General features: G+C 40.5%; 1 protein-coding gene across 3 annotated transcripts in view; it reads right to left on the minus strand.

Annotated features, from left to right (window-relative positions):
* Positions 1-7373: 7373 nt before the first annotated feature.
* Positions 7374-18929, minus strand: part of EPHB1 (EPH receptor B1) — a 453260-nt gene continuing 441704 nt past the window's right edge. For all 3 annotated transcript variants that reach the window (XM_073625512.1, XM_073625507.1, XM_073625511.1), the window contains exon 17: positions 7374-7685. The gene's annotated coding sequence lies outside the window, so the exon portion shown is untranslated. The remainder of the gene's footprint in view (positions 7686-18929) is intronic.

Consider the following 18929-nt stretch of genomic DNA (forward strand, 5'->3'; position numbering starts at 1 on the left):
GTGGAAACAAATCCAGACAATCACATTGTCTGATTTTTGAAAGAATTTATATAAAAAAAAATTGTTTTTAATAAAATTGGTCTATTTAACCCCTTAGTAACCTATAGTTAATTAATATTTAAATGTTTTTAATTTTAATTTGTTCATTTTTTTAAGTGTCACATTTACCAATTGCAACATTGAAGAAAAAAACCTTTACATCAGGTTGGCACCTATGTGCCTGCAAGCTGTGTGTAGGGCACCCTATTCATTTCAATGGGCTGACCTTCAGAAACACGAAGAAAGGTGTCCATGACACTTTTTTAAAAATTGCTCTGCACTGAACCGAATGGTACCGCGGTTTGGCAGTCATGGTTCCCTCAATGAACTGTAGCTCCCCAGTTCCGGCAGCACTCATGCAGCCCCAGACCATGAAACTTCCACCACCATGCTTGACTGTAGGCAAGACACACTTGTCTTTGTACTCCTCACCTGGTTGTCATCACACACACTTGACACCATCTGAACCAAATAAGTTTATCTTGGTCTCATCAGACCACAGGACATTGTTCCAGTAATCCATGTCCTTAGTCTGCTTGTCTTCAGCAAACTGTTTGAGGGCTTTCTTGTCCATCATCTTTAGAAGAGGCTTCCTTCTGGGACAACAGCCACACAGACCAATTTGATGCAGCGTGCGGCGTATGGTCTGAGCACTGACAGGCTGACCCCCCACCCCTTCAACCTCTGCAGCAATGCTGGCAGCACTCATACTTCTATTTCCCAAAGACAACCTCTGGATATGACGCTGAGCTCGTGCACTCAACTTCTTTGGTCGACCATGGTGAGGCCAGTTCTGAGTGGAACCTGTCCTGTTAAAGGTCTTGACCACCATACTGCAGCTCCGTTTCAATATCTTGGCAATCTTCTTATAGTCTAGGCCATCTTTATGTAGAGCAACAATTCTTTTTTTCAGATCCTCAGAGAGTTTTACCTTTGCCATGAGGTGCCATGTTGAACTTCCAGTGACCAGTAAGAGAGAGTGAGAGCGATAACACCAAATTTAACACACCTGCTCCCCGTTCACACTTGAGACCTTGTAACACTAACGAGTCACATGACACTGGGAAGGGAAAATGGCTAATTGGGCCCAATTTGGACATTTTCACTTAGGGGTGTACTCACTTTTGTTGCCAGCGGTTTAGACATTAATGGCTGTGTGTTGAATTATTTTGAGGGGACAGCAAATTTACACTGTTATACAAGCTGTACACTCACTACTTTACATCGTAGCAAAGTGTCATTTCTTCAGTGTTGTCACATGAAAAGATATAATAAAATATTTACAAAAATGTGAGGGGTGTACTCACTTTTGTGAAATACTGTAAGTCTTGTCCCTCCTCTACCCTGTGACTGGACAGCAAAAGAAGATGCAGAAAACTGATGAGCCCATCTCTCTGCTATCTCCTCCTATCATCATGTTTTTTGTTAGCATGTAAGCAGCCTGTCAGTCTAAGCTCTGCTGTACATGGGTTGTGTGAGGCTGATACTAGGTCAAATTCAGGTACCTGTACTGCTTGAACTTAAAATATACATTTAATGATGCATTAAAGATGACAGAGTTGCATTCATTTGTGTCTTCCCTTTAAAGTGTTAAAGGAAACCTGTAGTGAAAGATTACAGAAGCTGACAATGCTGAACTCATGAAAATGCTAGTTGTCTGGCTGTCATGCATGATCCCCATGACTAAGCTCCAGGGGGCGGAGCAAAATGCATTGGGGACGTGGCCTGGTGGGAGTCCAGGCTGAGGTTGCCTCCCCATTCACTTCCCTAGGATTTTTCAGAAGTGTTGCAACAGGGGTCACCCATTTTTCCCTCTGTGTCATGCAGATCTACTGGTTTCAATACTTTCTTAAGAGGAGCTCAGCAATGGCAGCTTCTTTATCTCTTTCAATACAGGGTTCCTTTAACTATCATTATTTTTATTATTATTACGCTAACAGTGTTTTTCAGCTTCTGCCTACAGCCCACCTCCCCTCTAAACCAAAACCTTGAGAAGCTTATTAAACATGATAATACTTTAACATCTCTTCTCCGAGTTTACAGAAGAAAGACTGCTATAGTTACCACTGCTAAAGGTCAGACTATTGTCTGCTCCTAATTACAGTACTTCAGCCTTACGTAAGCCCAGACCTGGTTTTCAAAAATACACACTGAGCTCTCATTAGAAGTCTGAACATTGGTTTAGAATTAGAATTTTATTTATTGTATCTTTTTTGTCTTTCAGAATGCATGCTATGGTCATGGTTTGAAAGCAGCATATTCATAACACTGGGCTAATTACAGTATGTCAGTAAAATGTAAGTTTTTGTACAGTGTCACCCCATAATCCAGGGGTCCCCAAACTGTCTATACAAAGGCCCAGTTTACTGTCCTTCACACTTTAGGAGGGTCCCGACCTCAGTGGGAAAAAATAATGCCCCATTGTTTGTTTCAGTGGGGGGTAATTGCGCCTCAATGTTGGTGTCAGTTGGAGGAATTGTGCCCCATCGTTGATGTAATTGGGCCCCATCGTCGGTGTCATTGGGCGGAGTTGTGCCCTTTCATTGGTGTCAGTGGGGGGAATTATGCTTCAGTGTTGGTATCGGTGGATGAAATAGTGCGCCAAGGGCCAGATAAAAGCAAGCAAAGGGCTGTAGTTTGGAGACCACTGCCATACTCTGAAGATACTGTATCTGCACTCCAATAGGTTGTACACATATAGATTTGGTAGCTGTTGTCTTGATAACATTTTAGTTTTTTACCTGTAGCTTTAGCAACTGCTGCCCTCCAGGATTCATATCTTCATGTTCAGCTTTTCCTCCAGTAATCTCCACTTTTCTGCGTCTCATTGGAAGGACAGCCAAAGCACAGTAGCATTGTTCCTCTGTTCATCACTAAGTTTTTATCCTAAAAAAGTACATCACTGATCATTACTAATACTACCATCTCTCACAAACAAGCATTAGATCACTATGCCTGTCATAAACAAACAATAACAAATATGTCTATGGTGTTTAAAGTCCAACTCCAGGCAACTAAAAATGTTCCCATGCAGTGGGTCTATGCCTGCACTGCAAGGGTTATTTGTTTGTTTAGGTCAAGGGGAACAATTAAAGTGTTACTAAACCCGCACCAGTAAAATCAGTCTGTATATGGAGTAAAGCATGCTTTTTATACTCACTGTGGAACTTAAGGGTCCTGCGCATGTCAAAAGGCTGTTTGATACTGTCTTCTCTGATCTACCCCTACTTCCACAGTCCCCAATCTATCTGCAGATATAACAGAGCCTTGGGAGCACTCTGCACATGCTCAGTTTGGTGTGTATTGCTAGAGAGTTTTTTTTTTGGAAGGGTACATGTGATCAGCACAGGACCAATCAGCACTGTCCAGACAGAAAGTCAGGAGTCATGCAGCTTCATTGGACAGTCAGAGGAGAATGAAACTCCTCCTACAAGCTTTAACGAGTGCTCAGTCAGACACTGATAGAAGTCACAAGTCTGCTATATACTGATGATGAGAAAAGGTATTTAGCAGTTTATATTTATTAAAATAATTGCATTTCCATGTTCTGTGTACTGTGGGAGACCAGATATAGTAAATGCAGGGTCATGGGTTTAGTAACACTTTAAAGGAGATTTACTTACCCAATCCTCAGCTCCTCCCTGCAGCTCGACCGATCCCCGCAGTGTCTAGACCCCCACACTCCACTAGTCTAGGATTCATAGCCCTGCACTGGACATGAGGATGCCGAGAGACAGTTCACCACCGAATTAGGGGGAGTGCTGCCTGCCAGAGTAGCAGAGGATCAGGTAGGTAAAACTGTATCACCTCTCCCCTACACAAAACAAGATATTAAACCTTGCAGTGGAACGCTGCTGATAATTTTTTAGTCGCTTGGAATTGGGCTAAATTGGGCTCATTCACACTAGCAGTTGGGGGGGGGTAGAAAAACCTTGCGATCAAACCGTACTTTTACTGCTTCTTGTGCTTCCAATGGTCTTCAGCTGAATGGGTTAATGCTAACTCCCCTCCATCCACCAGGGGGAGCTGACAAGCAGAAGGAGCTCAATATACTTGATGATTGACATCATTGAATCATGGGAGATGAAGTTTGAGAAAAAATTTTACTATGGCAGTTAATGGACTACTGGACTACAATTTCCAATGTGAGCCAGGTATAAACAGAGAGAGAACTGTGTTTTTACAGCCTGAATACTAAGGGATTTTCTGTTTGCTGTGAGGAGACCGAATTGTGCCTATCATTGCTTCTGTGTGCACTTCAACCGCTGAGGATCCGAGTTGCTCCAGGCAGATCAAGAAGTTAGCTGACTTTAGGACAGCAGAACCCCAGTTGCTGTATTGCTGGGATTGGTGAGAGGAAACTGCTACCATTAACCTGTTGCTGCTAGCAAAGACTGAGCACATAGGGACTGGCCATTTAACATGGAGCATTATTTACTGCATGCAGACTTTACTGGGACTGTACTCATGTGGATCACATTAAAAAAAATGGGCCTCAACGCTAGCCGGCTGAAGAACTAAGGCTAAAGAGTGCTCACTCAAATAGCTGCTTAACCAGAACTTTGCCTACTGTTCATAGTAAGATGTACCTCTTTAGGGAGTCTTAAATATCATCTCTGTTATTCATATAGATTGCACTTTACTATAGCATAGGATGACACCTATAAAGAGTCTGATAAGGCTGCACACCCCGAGACAAATATTTGCAAAATAAGTTAATCAGGTAATTGTCTGATCTGGTATCCAACCCATTGTGTCTCGTATCATGTAAACCGGAGCTCATGTTTTAAACCTTTGTACTGTATAATTTATGTCCAGAGTATTTTGTTAATAAAAACCTATTTTATATACAAAACTCTCTCTGATTTACAATTGCTGCTAAAAAACCCCATGGGGAACCTTCAATCTTTTTTGCATAGATTGCACTTTATAGTGAATATAGCCTACTGTTTACAGAGGAGTTATCGCAGTATTGATTATTATTGTTGTTACTGTTTTCTAATACCAATACTTATTGCTGATTTTATGGATTACCAGGTTTACACTAATTTAACTTCATAGAACTCCATTCTATGCTGTTATAGCCTAGGAAACATATTGTCTAGTGACCTGTGATTTACCTAACCCTTTACTTATTCATTTATGTGCATACTGCTATTTACTGCAACCCGTGACAATATTTTGGGTTCATTTACCTCCAACCAGTCTGATGTTTGCTCTTTGATACTGAACCTTAATTGTGTGCAGGATATTTATATTTCTGCTCCCAAAAGCAGGGCAGTATCAATTTTCTTAACCTGGTGTGTCAGGGTGGGTGAAGTTGGTCTCGGATTCAAGGCAGAAGAACAGAGAACTAAATATACCAAGTGGCTCCTACGTAGTGTTACATTGGTAAAGCTTAAAACCGAACTCCAGCTTTCTGTCACTTTAAATTTGATAGTTTGAATAAAGCTGGTCCAAGCAAACTACTTCTTTCACTAACAGGTACACCCGATGTGAACGCTGTATAAACTGTATATAGCATTAGTGGGAAAGGCACTGGAACAGGGACTTCCCATTTTGTTCCCAGAACAAAATGAAGTTGAGCTGCCTGCTGATCAGCCATTCAGAGGAAGCTTTGTTTTTTCTGAATGAGTATAAGGCTTCCTCTGTTTGGCTGAGGTGGAGATAGCGATGTCATCCTCCCACCAATTTATCTCTGCCAATCAGAGGAAGCCTTGCATTCATTCAGAAAATGCAAAGCTTCCTGTGAATGACTGAGCAGCGTTCAGCCCAACTCAATTTTTTTCTTGGGAATGGAACAAGAATCCCTGATGCCAGAACACATCATTGTAAACTGTATGTAGCTGATGCTGCACACAGTGCTCACAGGGGGCTCATCTGTTAGTGAAGGAAATAGTTTGTTTGGTCCAACTCTGTCCACATAAATGTTTTAAAGTGACAGGAACCTGGAGTTAGACTTTAACTGCTGTTAAGTAACGCTCTTACTTTTATTCCGCCCATACAGTACAGTCAGGGCTGAACAGTTTTGGAATACACAGAGCAGGTTGCTCACTCTACTGCTGGTTCATTCAGAAAATGTCTTGAATTCTTTTCAATGAACACACGACATTTTTTGATTGGAGGAGGGGGGTCATAATGTTCATCCACGCATGGCATGAGTATAGGAATACAGAAAGATACGTGACAATTATGGATTCTTGAGGGGGAGAGAGAGAGGGATGAGGGGAGGGAGGACAGATAATATTCTGGGCTCCCCCCCCCTTTTTTTTTTTTTTTTTTTTTTTTTTTTTTCTTTGGGGGGAGGGGGGGTGAGGGGAGAAAAAATAGATAAGTAAGTACAGGTATTTTTAGTGGATGTAAGGGAAAGAGAAAATGCACTTTAAAAGTTCTGTATTAAAATTAATATTATGCTTTTTTGAGCCACAATGATGCGAAAAAGAGAGGGGGCGCAGCGTAAATGACGCAGCTGACTTAAAAACTCTCTAAAAAATTGCTGATGTGGAAAAAAAAAAAAAAAAAAAAAAAAAATAATGTTCATCCACGCCTCCTCCAACCACAAATTGCCTTGCATTTATTGAAAAGAATTCAAGACATTTTCAGGATGGATGCCCTGCTGTGACCTGTATGCTCCAGCCGGAACCGTAAGTTTCATTGCCGGAGGTCCGGCATTGACTGTACTGTACGAGGGCATAGAAAGTAAGAGTATTACACAATACAGCTGCAGCCACACATTGCACACACTTCATTAGTGTTCATCTAGTATTGCAGTTCAAGTTTGGCTGGAGTTCAGCTTTAATATTCATATTTTTTGTCTAATTTGTAAAGTTCAATATGAAAACATGCAATGTTGAAAAAAATAAAAATAAAAGTAAAATAATAGGAATGGCACAAAAATGAATCACTCGGATATTAGTTATCTTGCTTTCCACCAATTAAAATTGAATTACAAGAAAGGAAAGTAGAAGATGTACTGAAAGAGGTTATGGCCATCACACTCAATTGGCTGGCTTCCCTGTCAATCATGCCTGCAGTAATCTTTTGCTATCTTTGGTACAGCATTTCCCTGCCTGGATGATTACATAACTACAAGCAGTACTAATAAAAACTGAACATGTGGCGTGAGATCAAATAATTTGATTGTCCCCAGCAGTCTATGAAGGATGTTTATTTTTTAGTCTGTATAACCCCTTTAAAAAAAGAGGAAACATGGTTGTATACACCCTTTGTCTGACTAGCATAATGGTTTATCGTGTAGACAATAGCGCCATTCCCTCCAGCATATTTCTATGTAGCAGTCAGGTGTCTTTCTCATCTGAAATGAAAACAAACAATGAGGATTTTGATTCATTTTTATTGAGTGCAATTTAGATTTTTCTTCTTTTTAATACAATGTTTTTCTTCTTTGAAATTACTGTTACAAACTCCAACATTTTGAACACAGGTGACAAATCCGAGAGGGGTAATTGTACAATGCAGGAACTTACAGAAATATACAGCTATGTGGTAGTCATGGAAGCTAAGGGGGGCTGGAGGGGAGAGAATAGGCGAAGAGGACCCATCATCCACCTCATCTTCTCCGGGGGGGGCAGATACATCCTTCCGCACTGTCACATGACATCTGATGGCGTCCACTGGGCTGGACTCTGCAAAGGAAAGTCAATCACCAAATCAGACAGGTCACACATTTCATCAAACAGAAATCTAGACCAGAGTACCTGTGCTCATAACCACTTGCCCTCCTGAAGATTTACCCCCCCCCTTTATGACCAGGCCATTTTGTGCGATACGGCACTGCATTACTTTAACTGACAGTTGCACGGTAATGCGACACTGTACCCAAATAAAATGTACATAATTTTTCCACATATAGAGCTTTCCTTTGGTGGTATTTGATCACCACTTTTTTGATTTATAAATAAAAAAAGACTGACAATTTAAAAAAAAAAAACAAAAACAATATGTTTTACTTTCTGCTGAAAAAAACATATCCAATAAAAAAAAAACTATTTTTTTTCATAAATTTAGGCCAACATGTATTCTGCTACATATTTTTGAACAAAAAATCCCAATAAGTGTATATTGATAGTTTGCATAAAATGTATGGGATGTAATTATTTTTTTATACTAGTAATGGCGCCGATCAGTGGCTTATAGTGGGACTATACAAGCAAAAGATAATTACTGTTTACTCTCAAAATCAAAGTGAATAAATGAAACCAAGCTGCAACTTCTTGTGAGATACACACAATAACATACACTTTTCAATAAATAGGTTGTGCTAATTTCTAAAAAATGTGATTGAATGAATAAAAAATAACAACAAATAAAGTCCATCCAGTGTAGTGACATCAATGTGAAATGACGAACGATGCACCCAAGGAATGTGATATGAAAGAGAGAGATGACTTCCACCAATAGACACTCTGCCGCTTACTGACTTCCTATGATCTCCTATTATGGGAGAGATCACAAGCACTTTCGGCTTAATACCCAGCAAGGGCCTTTATTAAACACATCAACAGTCACAGCCACAGCGTCTTCATAGATTTCCACCACTCAAAGGAACATAATGCCATACGATCCCTATGAAGAAATAAAAGGCTTCCAAAGTGTAAAATCTTATGGTAATTTTAATATTAAAAATGTATTGCACTTACACTTACTGTAAGTAAATAAACAGAGCATAAAAAATCAAGCCGGCCAGCTCTCCAATGCAGCCCGTCACTCCGGGACCTGCGCAAACGCAGTAAGAGGAGCAACATGCTGACATCACCGCTTTCACGCTCGTCCTGGAGTGATGGGCTGCATTGGAGAGCCGGTGTCTTGTCAAATACAGTCCCCTATCATATAGTGTCCGCCCTGTACTGCGCAGTACGGAGGACAAACAAGACGCCGAAAGTCTCCGAAGTTTAACAGCTGATCATCAGCTGTACACGGCGCCTGCGCTGTTATTCTCACCCTATGTCCAGGTTCATTCCCTACTATCCAAGTGGACACAGAGTGAGAATAAATAGTTGCCGAGCGCAGCGAGGCCGTGCCCGAAGCGCGGCGAGCGAAGCGAGCCCGCGAGGGGCCCTCTTACACAGCCATCGCTAACAAGTGCCCGAGCGCCGTGTACAGCTGATGGTCAGCTGATCAATTTCGGAAACTTTCGGCATCTCCTTCTGCTCCGTACTGCGCAAGTGCTGCGCCTGCGCAGTACGGAGCGGACACTATCCGATAGGAGGACAGTATATGTCAGAACACCGGCCTGCTTAATTTTTTATGTTCTGTTTATCTACTTAAGTGTAAGTGCAATCATTTTTTAATAATAAAATTACCATAAGATTTTACACTGTGGAAGCCTTGTATTTTTTCATGGGGATCGTATAGCATTATGTTCCTTCGAGTGATGGAAATCTATGAAGATGCTGTGGCTGTGAATGTTTCTGTGTTTAAAAAAGGCCCTGGCTGGGTATTAAGCCAAAAGTGCTTGTGATCTCCCATAATAGGAGATCATAGGAAATCGGTAAGCGGGAGTGTGTCTAGTGGTGGAAGTCATCTCTCTCATATCACATTCCTTGGGTGCATCGTTCGTCATTTCACATTGATGTCACTACACTGGATAGACTTTATTTGTTGTTATTTTTTATAGTGGGACTGCAATATTGTGGTGAACAATCGGACACTGACACTTTTGACACTTTGTGGGAACCAGTGACACTAATACAGTAATCAGTGCTAAAATTTTGCACTGTCACTGTACTAATGACACTGGCTGGAAAGGGGTTAAACATCTAGGATGATCAAGGGGTTAAATGTGTGCCTAGTCAGTGTTTTTGTGTACTATGTTTGCTGTTTTTACTAAGGGAAATTTTGGATTTTTTTTCCTTGCTCAGCAGGGAAAGAAAATCTGTCTCCTCCCTGCTGTCAGGATGGAGCTCTACATTCTTTACTTATGCAGAGCTCCGTCCAGCCTCTCCTTGTAGATTTTATTCATTATTTATTTCAGGTACTTATATAGCGCCGTCAATTTACGCAGCGCTTTACATATACATTGTACATTCACATCAGTCCCTACCCTCAAGGAGCTTACAATCTAAGGTCCCTAACTCACTTTCATACATACTAGGGACAATTTAGACAGGATCCAATTAACCTACCAGCATGTCTTTGGAGTGTGGGAGGAAACCGGAGTACCCGGAGGAAACCCACGCAGACACAGGGAGAACATGCAGACTCCAGGCAGGTAGTGTCGTGGTTGGGATTCGAACCAGTGACCCTTCTTACTACTAGGCGAGAGTGCTACCACTACACCACTGTAGATCAGCGTGTGCCGTCGGACATCCTTTGCCTGCTGATTGCATGAGACAGATAGAACATTCTTCTGCATGTATTTAGTTACATAGTAAGATTGAATAAAGACACCAGTCCATCCAGTAAGAGCACCCACAATTGTCCCCATCCCTGCACATTGCATCCCATCCACTATATTTTTTTTTAATATATATTTGGGGTATCCATGTAGCACCATCAATCTATGCAGTGCTCCACACACGTCCCCAAGGGGTCTGCAATCTAAGGTCCCCAACTTACACCCATACACCAGGGCCAATTTTTGGACAGAAGCCAATTAGGCTACCAGCATGTCTTTGGAGTGTGGGAGGAAACCGGAGTACCCGGAGTAAACCCACGCAGGCACAGGGAGAACATGCAAACTCCAGGCAGGTAGTGTCGTGGTTGGGATTCGAACCAGCGACTATTGCTGCAAGGTGAGAGTGCTAACCACTACACCACTGTGCTGCCCAATTTAATAACCACAATTTTTTATTTACATTATTTACACTGTGTGATCACTGTGATTAGTCATCACCGCTATCACAGGGTACAGAACCACTCAGATTGGCTCTGTACATTGTGCCTATGAACCAAGCTTTCTGATGGCAGATCGGTTCACATCAATTAATGTAGAAATCTATTCTAAAACTAACACCTATGCTGACTAAGCTGTGTAAAAAAGATACATACACTTACCCATTTTCATCCCACGCTGATCCATTCACATGATCTGGTTTCCCTGTGTTAGTCAGGCGTGGCTGCAGGGGAGAGGAGGGAGCATCGACAATGGCTGGGCCATAGGAGATTATGGGTGATGTCACCACTCCCAGACGTTCCAGCATTGTCGGTGCTCTTTCCTCTCTTCTGCAGCCACTGCTGGCTGACACAGAGTAGATCATGTGAATGGACTGGAGCAGGGTGAACATGGGTAAGCATATACATGTTTCTTACATAGGTTAATCAACATAGGCATTAGGAGGGTAGAGAGAGCATTTTTAAGGTTAGTTAGGTTTAGCCTGGAATTCTACTTTAATGAGTGCACGTGCCACCTAAGGGTGGTTTCTGCATTGCCATTTAGAAAATAAGCATTCACGACTTTGCCAATTATAAAAGAGCTGTGGTAGATAAGTGTCCCACTCAGGACAATGTAACAGGTGTGTTAGGGGCTCATATCATGGGCATTGTTTGCCTGCATTTGACATGTGTTTGGAAAGCCTGTCAAATGCAGGTCAGCAAAATCCCATAGACTTTAATTGAGAAGTACACAACAGGTCAGAGACTGCATTAGACCTGCATTGCACTGCATTTTTGTGACTGTAGCATATCTTTTTGAGATGCATTTCAACTGTATGCAAAGTAGTTCACATGCAGCCTTTTGTTATCAAGTACTGCGTTTGTAATTCGAATAGAAAACACAGTGCCTGACAAAATCGGCTGTAGACATTAGCCCCGATTGCCCCCACCCCACATACTTTTTCTTCACCCCTTCTCTTCATGTATACTGTATTGCAATGAAAAATTTAATTGTTCCAATAAGATAAATATTTACTGAGAGAGGATACAGACATTCCATGCAAATCTGTCTCTATGAGGTAATGCTTCCTATGCTGGAAAGGATCTGGGAATTACATGACCCCCATCTGTGAAACATTGAAAACGAACTATCACTTCTGAGTAATGCAAGTTGTGAAATTTTCCAGGGTATGTTATTCAGCAGAAAAGTTTGTTTTTAGAGCTGCCAATTTCCATTTCAATAGTGGACTTTTGGCTAAGGGTCTCGCCTACTGTGTCAATTTTAAAATATCTCTCTATGTATTATTATTATAATTATTATACAGCATGTATATAACACCCACCGTTTGTACAGCACTTTAAAAAATGGAGGAAGACACTACAGTTACAACACATTTCAATACAAGAGCAATCAGAGGATTTGTTAGAGCTTACAATCTAAAAGGAAGGGTCAAGTGATACAAAAAAGTAATAACTGTAATAGATGAGCTGATTGAGAAAGTATAAGTACAGATTATTATAGGCCTCTCTGAAGAGATGAGTTTTCTGGGATTGCCTAAAGATGGATAGAGTAAGAGATATACAGATTGGGCTAAGAAGTTTCAGAGGATGTGATCATGAGAGTAGGTGACAATGGAGCTAGAGTGCAGGAGGTCTTGGAAGGAGCAAAGAGAATGGTTTGGTTGGTTTTGAGACAAGGTTGGTGATATCGTTGGGGGCATGTTATGGATGATTTTGTACGTTGTTTATTTGTTTGATGAGCAGAAGCAAATGAAGGGATTGGCAGTGAGGGGTAGCAAACACTAAATAATTGAAATCTTTGTTCTTCATTTTTTATGTAACCTCTCTTAAACCTCCTAACATTACCACTTTTTCACTTGTATAATCCAAAAAAACACTGCTCCTCGCCTACCTGACATGGCCAGGTATATATACTGCACCGGATAAAGGAAGCAGCAAGGCTGTATTGGAAGGATTCCTAAATTTAACAATTGGCCAGAATTTTACAGGATCTTCTGTTTAACATTTGTAATGAAAACTTGTGAAAATATCAATTTTGGAAAAAAAAGTATTATAGATTTGATAAACTGCATCAAACTGACTGATAAATAAGATGTCTTACTACGGTGCTGAAATTCCATCACTTCAATTAGTGGGCACACAATTGTTGTCAAAGCAACAGTATCATCACCTCTAGGATCAGTTATTTTATTTTATTTATTTATTGTAGTGATCTTTTGCTTGGCTTAAAATATTCTGAAAATATTTAAATAAAGTGGAACTAAAGATAAAAATGTAAAAAATTGTGAATAGGTTAGGTTTTTATTGCAGAAGAGGCTTGCAATGCCCAATCAAAATGGAAGAAGAACGTGGAGAGATGATACCAGCGCCAGTGCTATGACTGTATATTTATTGATGATGGAGTACAAAATGTGTGGCTGATAACAGTCCAGGAAAAGGCTACCACAGGCCTGCTGTGTCTCTGGCCCTGGTCTCTTGTCTGGAACCTCTCCCCTCTCTGTTAAATAGGACTATCAATGATGACGTTTCACTTGAAGATACTGTATTCTGAATGTGAAATCAGAAATTGTCCTTTGAGGCAAAATAATGATGTTCTTCTGAAGTGTATTATATCATCTTTATATATATATATTTAAAATTTAATGTGGCAAGTTCCTTGAAAGCAACCAGCTGTGTTGGTAGTGATGGGGAAAAAGAGAGGATGCCCAGAGTATCCAATATGGATAACATCTTCACATTTTCCTTAGAACAGTTTGTAAATTTGAACTTCTACAATAGGCTCTCCAACTTTGAGGCCAACTGTCCAAGTTAGTGAGGCCTGAGAGGCTTTACTATCCAAAACTGCACATTTTATTTATTCTTTTCATTCAGATATTTGTTTTGTCGCTAATTATGCTAAACCAGTGGCGTATGATGTGTATAGCAGTTACATTTTCTACCAGCTCCCACAAAACTTTAATTTTTACTTCTATTATATCGAATAATGAAACCCCAGGAGTTTACTGTGACCAAGATGTGAGGCCTTGGTAAAGAAAAAAAAATTGAGAATCACTGCTCTACAGTATGTATAATAGTTCAAAACACATACGTCGGCACTGTCCCTCATCTGGAGGGAATGTCCCTTTTTTGGAAAAAAAATCCCCCTTTTTTTTTTCTCCTCAGTTGTCATTCTTTTTGGTTTGATGAATGGACCTCAAAAGTTAGTACAAAGGAAAAGTAGTAGCGCAAAAAAAGGACTTATGGGTTTAATCAGTCATTTTTTCATATTAATTCTTCATGATCTGTGTAACTGGAATTGTTGCCAGCAGTGGTGCCTGGTGGTATATTTTTTTGGGGGGGAACAATCCACATGCTGACACCCCCCCTTCCCAGTTGGTAGGTCGGGCAGCCTCACCCCTCGTCTCCTCCTCCTGGGCTTCACGGCAGCTTCCCCTGCTTCTCCTTCCCCCTCCTCCTCCTCATCGGCCAATAGGATCGATTCTCCTCTCGGCCAATCGGGAGAAAAGTCCCACTTCCTGATTGGCGGGGAAGAGAATCAGGACAACAATAGCGAATATTAGAGTTCTGCGCCCCAAGCCCACCCCTTTTTTGAAGCAAAAAAAAAAAGCTTAAAAAAAAAAAAAAAAAACCCATTGGAATTCATGCGTCCGGCGCCCTATATGTAGATTAGGGGCCGGACGGCATTGGTTGCCAGGGTCCTACACATAATGATATATAAACAAGTAATATATACAAAAGAGCATGTTTGCAGTCAATGAATGCAATGTTTCACAATGCCCTGCTATAGCATCATGAGAGTTATAGTTGTGCAACATCCAAAATAATTAATTTATTATTTCTATTACTTTAGCACCTTTTTTAGTGAATATTTTTTATTTTCACAATTATACTTGGGATTTGATAAGAATGTGTAATAAAATAATACAAAAAAGCGTAACAGTGTTCAGTTGGTGTGGGAATACACATCAGTGTTTAGCAGCAAGCCCGGTAATATAACATTCTGCAAGAATATACTTATCATGGTAGTGTGGTGGTACTTGTACATATATTTTAACAATAGGTGTAATAGGTATACTAAAAATAAAGCAGAAACGAATTTCTGGTCAACAAAGGGGGTTTAAATTAAGCAAAGGAGAAAGTCTTTCTACATTTAACGGACATGAAATCACATTGAACATGTATCAGTCTCTCTTTACCCATAAAGAAATGGCTCTGAAGAAATATATTTAATACTGTAATAGATACAAAACTTTCTGTGTATCCTGCTTGGTTTTATGTTAATTACTGTGAAATGAGTTTATATGTATATATCTATGCAGCGGTATGCATGAACACAAGGAAAGGAGAGGAGAGGAGAAGGGAAGTGGTTGGGGAAGATGATCCTCAGATTTATAGTGTGATAATTCCGGAATCCATTTCTTCACAATGGGGACAGTGACAGACAGGAAATGTTAGTTGCTATATTGCGTAAGTCAATTTTCCTGTTCGCATTCTAACCTGACATTCCACGGAATTATGATCTACCCTGTCATATTGTATTGAAACCGAAGTAAAGAGATAACCGAAGTCAGAGGTAATGGAAAGATATAAAATAATACAAGGATAATCAAAAAGTGCAAATATAGTCACAACGTGCCATTGAATGATGTTGGAGCCTCGTTGTAAACGGGGCTCTGTCAAATGTAATATATTGTGGCCCCTTAGTTAGGGCAACTACTGATGAGAAAGGAAATGTACCTGCCGTTCAGTTCAAACACTTGCTTGCAAACAGTTTTTTTCTGGCATACTACAATTCTGGTACACTATGAGGTTGATAGGCAAATAGACTTTGCAATGTACAGTTGCACTCTCCATGTGCAGTTGCTCCAGAGCTTAGAAAATGGGGTAAAGTACCCAATCACGCGCAAGGAAAATTAAAAAAACAGCATTTTTACTTGCACATGATTGGATAATGGATGTCAGCAGAGCTTCTGCTCATTTACTAAGCTCTGGAGCAACTGCACTTTGCAAAGGGCACAGCCTATTTGCCTTTAGCAAATTAACCCCCCCTGTTTACTAATCTTTAGACTTGTAGTTTTCTTTATTATTATTATTATTATTATTATTAGTAAATGCAACTTTTAAAGGCCAGTGTTGACAACTGTGTGTTCATTTAAAATTGGTTCCCGTATAAGTTTATAGAAATGCAAATCAGAAGGTCTTCTGCAGGTCACACGGGCTGCCGGTCAACAAATTCCTAAATTGATATTAAAGCCAATTTGTTTGTAAAATGAGATGCTGATAGCGAGACTTGCATGCTCTTCCTGTCTTTTCTCCTTTGTTTGCTCCTCAACTGTCTCCGGCTGCACTGCTCTACTTCTCATATGTGGCTTTTCCCTGTGCCTGGCAGAACCTATAAAGTCCCACTGGAATCTTCACTTTGTACATGCTCTCGTTTTGAACTACAATCTTTTGTGCAGCTGCTCCCAGCACTGCACACACAGGCAGCATGAGAGACACAGAATCAAAGCCAAAACTAGGGAGCGGCTGTCAATCACCACTTTGTAGAAGGAGAGGCAAAGCTTTGGTTCTATGTCTAGGGCTGCCTGTGTATGGGGCGCTGAGAGCAGCTGCATCTAAGATGGTAGTTCAAAACAGGAAAGCACACCAAGTGACGACTGTGGGGGGACTCCATTGGAACAGGGGGCACCCACATACCTGAAGACAGGCAGCGCAGCTTGGGGCAGTATGAGGAGCAAATAAAGCGAGCCGGACAAAAAAAAATGGCTATATTATTTAATGATTTTAGAAATGTCTCAAATAGATGCCACCGACACAAGGCCAAAGACCGGCAATACAGACACTAAGTCTAACTTTATTTTTATTTTTTAATGATGAAATTGGACACAAATATGATGCTTATGAATAAATATATATGTGTGTGGCTGTATTACAATAGACCTAAATCAAATCGCTAAAATCAAATATTATATAAGCTTTAAAGTGATAGTAAAGGTAAATTTACATAAAGGTAAATCTTCAGCCTTTACAACCACTTTAACGTGGTAATTGTTTTTTTGTTTTTTTGTTATGTGTTCATTTTAAAATAATACCTGTTGAACCTTCCAAGGACTTCTTACAGGGTGGCTACTGTATCCCAAAAGTGTTCCTGCATGGTTACGTTTGATAGCGGCAATGGGTGGCCATGCCAAAGCTTATTATACAGGCATAGTCCACCATATTGTCACTATAAGACAATCAGTTCGTTGCAATAATGTGCTGCCCATGCCAAAGCATGTGCATGTAGACAAGAAGTGACTGAAAGAGCCAAGAGGAGATCGCATGAAATAAGAAAGATGAGAATTGTATTTTCCCAAAAATGCTTTACAAACTAAATTTCATCAATAAAAACTGAGCCCAACTGAGAACCCCTGTGTAGGGTCAGAGCACCACTTACCACCTACAGCATTTCCTGTGCTGCCAAGCTGCCATTATTTACTGTGAGCCAACCCCTCAACGTCCTCCTCGGGGGGACCCTGCCCATCCCTACCAACACTGCAAAGTTTCAAAGATGTAAAGGTTTGTACAGGATACTTACATTAGCTTTAAATTGTACTTTTTGAAAACTGCACGTTATATAGAGTTTTAAATTCAAAACTGACCCAGTGCTAAAATTTAGGACTAGTTTCCATACATCTTCATCTGGAAACCATACACTAATATTTCTGATTACCTTGGTAATTTCTTGAAGCAGTGAATTTCGTATTAATTACCGTTCTATAAATGTACGTTAAAAGTCAAATCAACATTTATTGATAATGTGGGCTGTCACAGTACCACCACAAAGCACCAACAGCGAGAGTCATGAACTGAATATAACTCAGCATGTTGCCAATAGTCATCAACTGATCACCACTGCAATTTTGTCTGGCTCATGACAATAAAGACATTTCTACAGCATCTTTTGGATTCAAGTGTGCGATCAATCTTTTCTTCTCTTCTTGATATTGCCTACGGTGATGAGCCGGGATTAGCATCTTGGACCGGGTGTGTCCATTTTTTTGCCTGAAGTGGTGTGTGCACCCTTGTAAAGTTGCCAATAGTAGCTAATCCACATTGCAATTTGTTGATTCAAATGCTGACTCGTTCACAACGCACACTGATTTGATGAATGGTTTCCTAACAACAAAATGTTTGCAGATCAAGGTAATGTTTTGGGGTATGTGCTTATCTACACATAAATACTAAATGCATGAAAAAACTTACAAAATCCATCCACTTTAGTTATCTCACACATATTTTAACTAAGGATGAGCTCCGGTGTGTTCGCACACCCCATGTGCAGAGCCCGCCAGGAAGTCGGCACTGCGCTGCGCTAATCACAGGGAGTGACACATTTCCCGATGACACATTCCCAATGTCTCACTGCCTGTGATTAGCGCAGCGCAGTGCCGACTTCCTGGTGGGCTCTGTACATGGGGTGTGCGAACACACCGGAGCTCATCCCTAATTTTAACCTGTTTCTAAAGAGCTTTTCCCTTCCTTATAAGCAGCGACTCGTGTGCACCACACTGAACCTGCAGACTTGTAATAACGGACCAGCAGACACATCTCCTTAATTATGGTATACCCAGCTGAGGAGGTTAACCTTCATTCATACAGGATAAAAGTCACACTGAACTCATGTTCAGTTCTCTTGACAACTGAACGTTTAGTTTTGCTACTTGACTCACTTCCTGGGGAACTGTGATATTTTCCATTATTAAATATAGGTTGAGCATAGCCTTTAATTGCCACAAGAAATGTGCAGGTAGCAGAGCTTATACAGAATGACGCACCGCTCATCAGAATACATACAGTACAAACCTCAAGAATCAGATGGAGGATAGGTTTAGCAGTAGACACTTAGAAACAAAGTTATTCAGTGTAGCTGGAGAATGTGAAAACTAATCATAAATATTGCAGTGAAGAAATGGATCCAAGTACAGTATTTCCTGAAAATGTGTAACAGTTTGCAAGGACTAGTACAGTGTACAAACTGGCAGCAGTGCTAATAA

Source organism: Aquarana catesbeiana, linkage group LG04 (genome assembly GCF_042186555.1).
Source record: "Aquarana catesbeiana isolate 2022-GZ linkage group LG04, ASM4218655v1, whole genome shotgun sequence".
NCBI lineage: Eukaryota > Metazoa > Chordata > Amphibia > Anura > Ranidae > Aquarana > Aquarana catesbeiana.